Here is a 5,518-nt window from a genome sequence, read left to right as displayed (position 1 = left end):
TCGTAGAAAAATAGGAAAACGTCGTTTATTGTTCAACTGCTCATGCTTAATATAGAGCAGCTGGATGCCGTTATAGCAGAGGTACGGGATAGATATCATGGGAAATGGCCACTTATCATAGTACATAATAAACGAATTTCCAAGCTTATGGAAAATGCATCTAATAGACATTTGATTGAGACTTGGAGAACAAATGGGGCTTTGTATACTTCACCAAGTGGGTCAAATGATGACTGGTAATGCTCAGTTTCTAGCCTTCAGTATATCTAAAGAACAAGCCGCTACTCTTATCTTTCTTGGAGGCCAAACTGCTTTGAGGCACCGATCCTGTTATGGGCCGGCTTGGCCACCTGGGCCCAACTGCTGGAAGCCTGGAATGATTTGTTCTTCAGGCTCTAGTGCTAGCGCTTCGTTGGCAGAAAGCACATTAGTTAGGCTCAAAAAAAAAAAAAAAGCACATTAGTCCCACCTCGCTCAGTCATGCACAGCTGAAGCTACGCGCACTCTATAAAACCAAGGCAAACACAAGCGTGCACTACTCAGCTGATGATGCCTGCAGAGTCCCGCGGTTACCCAATTCGACCCAGTAAGGCCCAGGTTCGGCGCTATATAGGCTCGAGCGGGAGGCAGGCCTACCCATTTAAAATGTCTGGGTTGATTTCGGTAAAGTTTGAGGGTTTTTAAAAAATTAAGTTCGAGGGTTTTAAAAAAATATGAGAGGAGACCTAAACAGTGGGTTAATTTGATTAAAGTTTAAGGTTTTTTTTTTGTAAAAAGACCACGGTTCACCCTATTTGAGCCGTCCGCACACCCGATTGAACGGCCGGGGAAAGCACGTGTGACATTCTGGCTGATCAGCTTTTGGAGGCAGAATTCATACGATAAGATGGCCATAGTTCATAGCCTAGTCAACCCAGTAGCGGAAGCTTGGGAGAGGGCCAATCTTTTTCAAAGCGTGTGTAGATAAACAAAAAAAAGGTAGACAGAGAAAAGAAGCTTTGACTCCTCAGCAAAACCCGTACGTAACTGCACTAACCTGACTCGATCCGTAAGTTCAAAGGATGGAACGAGTACTGCGTTTTGGTATGGAAAATGAAAGGCAGAGAACAATTGTAAATTACAGTGTACAACGGAAAGTAGTTATTTGCAAAATATAGCGATCAGTTCATTCAGATGTATTGTCTCTGTAAGCTCAGTTGTTTTTATCTTTAATCATTGCAGTTTCTCATTACTGATCTCAACTTTTGGCAAGAAATGTGCCAATAAATGTTCTTGTATGCTAAATGGTTAGCTACATGATCAATCAGTTCTGGAAGAACCGAAAATTGAGAAATCATAACTACACTCAGCTATCTATGGAAGAATTGTGTCACATAATACTACCATAACTCATCACATGTACACTTATCTCCGCACTCCAAGAAAGAGCTTCATGATGTAACCAAGGTTTGATCATGTTGAATGAAAGCACCTGAATGAGGAAAACCTTTTGTAAGAAATCCAGCATGAGAAAGCAGTAAAGTGCAGTTTACTGAATGCATGGTCAAACACAGACGATGCAGCCTGCTTTATTCCCACTTACATACTTGATCAAAAATAAGAATTGAGATAACATAAATGGATTGTTGTATTAGTGAATCACCTGAACAGCACATCCAGGGTTGAAACTGCTGGTACTTGATAATGCCAATAAACCAATACTGTAGTGTATAACAACAGGCTACATGTATTGATCTACTGTGAGTCTAATTAGCATCTTGGCTGCTCCAGGCATTTTTGAAAGAAACGATTTCCCTGCAACGTGGATTGAACTAATAAATAAACCTGGAAACAAAACAATTGCCTGTACTCCCAGTGGTATAGGATTAAGAACCAGCCCTCACCTTAAAGGCAAAAGTGATATCTGATCTGTCAATCTGAAGCGTTACTCTCCTAAGCTTATCTTCCTTGGATTGCCCTAGCTTCATGAACCCCTACAATGCAAACACCATTAAACACTAAACACTTTGGTTGCCTTTCTTTTCATTCCAGTGCACTTAAAAATAAAAGAACATATTTGCGTACCTGATCGCTCAAAACCATACACATGTTAGAGAATTCAAGCATTCCAACTGCTGGAACTTGGGTTGATCTACAAATCTCAATGTATGATTTGTTGAGCTGAAAACAGGGCATGTATAGATGAGTTTAGAATTACACAAGGTGAGGTTATCTGATCAAGTGCTTACTTTCAACATGGCATGGAATAAGCATTACCTCGCCTAGAGTGGTAGCCTTTTTCTTGCAATGCTGAAAAGTATTTGCCAGCGCACACAGCACCATCTGCCAACAATTCATATATAAGAATGAGACTGAAAGAAATGTAGCAGACAGAATACTAGAATTAATGGAACAAGGGGTCAGAAGAGAAAGAGTAACAAAGCTCTGAACGCTCTACATTCTGAAGTGTACGACATTTTACCTGTTGGTGCTGGGGAAGACACAGTATGCTATCTACGACTGCTGACTTGAATGCTTTTGACAAAGCTATATCCATATGGTCAAATGTCACCTGTAGATATAATATTAGAATCCAATTCAAGATGATTCAGTCGCTAAATGAGTCCATCACAAATCATTTTAAAGAATTTGGATATGATCAGTTAAAAAGTAAAATTCATAGTGGGAAGAAAGTGTACAGGTTTATTTAGCAGAAGATAAAGAGGTCATTAGCAACACTCAAGCATAATGGTGCCTGTAATTCAATTTGCTTTCAATCAAAATACGCAAACAGATTTATCTAATCCTATTGATCAAACAGTTGGCTAATTACAAATTATGAAAAAAGCTGACACCTCGAATTAGATTGATACACTTAGGAATTCAGTTTAGTTTTGTACTTTTGTGTGGTATTCCACCTAGAAACCATTAGCATTCCTCCGTTTAAACTTGCTAAAACAAGTCAGGTGAGAACCAAAACTTACTATTCCTAATTCTTGATCAGGGGAATCTTGTAGCTTTGCTTCAAGAACCTCCACGGCACTCCTGGAATTCACAAAATAAGGATGTTGTATTGTAATGGCTGACTTTGCTGAAGCATGCAAATTAAAATCTCGATTCTTGAACAACCAACATCAATACAACCTAACATATATAACAAGATTTGTAGTTGTGTTTGCATGTGCATCAGAACAATTCACATTTCCTTAGGTTCCAGAAAAATGTTGTTCGGTACATTTATCAGCTCTGACAGTGGAGGCTAATCGCAGAGAATTACTGTTTCACCAGAAACAGGAGTGCCGTACCTGCAAACGCCTAGAGCTTTTCTCATGTCGCCAGAGGCTGCTGCAACTTTCTGATAAAAGAACATTCACCCAAACATTACAAGGTAAATAAACACAGATGAAATAACGAGTACAATATTATGTTTTTTGTAAATGAAACTATTGAGTCCTTTCAGGATGAGTACACTTACTCTAGCACAAAACTCCAGAGCTAGTGGTTCAAAAACATCATACTCAAGATCCTGTACAAGTGCCATAGCAAGAAATTATGAACAAGAAGATGAATAACTGGAGATAAATGCAGAGAAACCTGAATTGACAACACAATGCAATAGACCAATGGTTACCTTTAGCCTATGCTTAACTATGTCAGATATTTGATCCTTGGAATATGCTCGAAAAGTCACAACAAGAGGCTTGCCTGTCAATTAGTATAGCAAAGTCTAAAGGCATGTCAAGTTATTTGATCAGTAAATTTAGAATTAACACTTCAAAGAGTGCTTACAGTTTAAGGATTGAAGCTTTGGAAGAAACCGATCTGCTAAGTCTATGGCATTTGCAACTCCTGAAAAACGGTGCTGTCAGTCAAAAAAATGGTAGATTGGTTTATTGACATAAATAGCTAAGTGTAGGTGTAAGTATTCTTCAAAGCTTCACCTATTAGTATGCATCTAGAGAATGGACAGGTCGTAAGCATGAAAAGATCATGTAGCACAGCACGGTCTCTTGTATTAAGTAGTCCATCTCATCCACAATGACCAGCCTACGACAGCACCACGCAAGTCAGATAACATGATCAAAACAGCAAGAAAATCCCAATAATCATAGTGGATACAAGCAGTTATTACATCATTCTTCTTGGAGCTGAATCCTTGTCGGAAAACATGCTCTGAAGTTGCTGAAGTGGTGACAATTTGCTGCTTCCCTTCTTTCGGTTCTGAAATTTTCCTAGTATCTGCATTATAAAATGGATCAGTATATACGGTTTTTTCTGTCGTGTTGGATAATCATCAATAGATCGACCCTATAAACTGAGTCGCAGTTATTACCTTGCCAAATATCTCAGAGGTGTTTGCTAGGTTTTGTACAATTGATGCTAAGAATCAGGTGTCTCCATTCCCATCTGCATTCACACATGATAACACAACAAATCCACGAAAAATGCTCCAAAAGCAGAAACTGCAGGGGAACATGAGGAATTATCATAGCATACCTCATCTGCCCAAGCACCACAAGCTATCCCTTGATCTTGTTAATAGACAATGTCTTCCCTGTGCCAGGGCACCGCAGACATAGAGGCTGCCAGCCTTCTCCTGCTCGACACACGCTTTGCAGAACTCAAGAACGCGCCTGAGTTCGCTGTCCCGGCAAACCAATTCACCACGACGGCACTGTTGCCACGTGCAGCGCCTCCTTGACAGCCCTCATCTGCGCGGCATCTGCGCGGCACGACCAATTCTCATCAGGCCCCAAACAAGTCAACAAAGCAAACAAATCGGCCGGCTAAAAATGGAAATTTGAGGGACTTACCTCGGGGATTCCACTTGGGCTTCTCGGCTGCGACAAGGTCGCCGTAGAGACGCTTCCTGGATGACTTAGGCGACGCGGAGAGCAGCTTCGGCATGCACACCTGTGAGATCGAGCAGTTGGTGTGCATTGCAAAGGGGAAACAGACGAAACGAAGCAACAGCCGACCACATCTGCATCACAGTCCAGTAAGCAGTGGATCTTACGGTTCCGGTGCCGGCGTGCGGGAATCGGTGAGGGGAGGTGTGCCGCGACGCGTCGGGCGACTCGCCGGTGCGGCCTGGCGTCAGCCGGCGCTTGACGCTGCGCGGCGTGCTCGCCGCTGCCGGGGATGGGGTGCCCACGGGGGACGCGTTCGCCGTCGCGCTGCGGAGAGTCGGCATTGCGGCTCCGCGGGGAGGGAAATTGGCGGTTACTTTGGGGATGGGAGAGAATTTGGGGGGAGAAATGTTGGATGTATGATGTAGATGGCGGGGAGAGGGAGACGGGTGGGGAAGAAAAGGGCGGGGGCGGGAGGGGCGCGAGCGCGAATGCGATCGCGCGCAGACCGCGAAAGGGTTTTCGGCTTCGCGCGGGAACGCGAGAGCACGAACGTGCTCTAGCGGTCTGGCCTCTGGGACCGGGGTAGGTGGCTCTCAAAAATTGTAAGCGCACGCGCGTGCATGTCATGTGATATGGGGCCTCTTCGCTGGTTGGTTTCTGAGCTGGTTTGGATTAGCTGGTGCTGG

The 5,518-nt window shown here is 43.1% G+C and overlaps 1 pseudogene; it reads right to left on the bottom strand.

The window, feature by feature from the left end:
* Positions 1-954: 954 nt before the first annotated feature.
* Positions 955-5,221, bottom strand: LOC136459468 (cell division control protein 6 homolog; annotated as a pseudogene).
* Positions 5,222-5,518: the final 297 nt, after the last annotated feature.

This window comes from Miscanthus floridulus, chromosome 6, assembly GCF_019320115.1.
Source record: "Miscanthus floridulus cultivar M001 chromosome 6, ASM1932011v1, whole genome shotgun sequence".
NCBI classification, from domain to species: Eukaryota; Viridiplantae; Streptophyta; class Magnoliopsida; order Poales; family Poaceae; genus Miscanthus; species Miscanthus floridulus.
The sequence above is the reverse complement of the archived record's forward strand: the minus strand, read 5'-3'. Positions and strand labels throughout refer to the sequence as shown.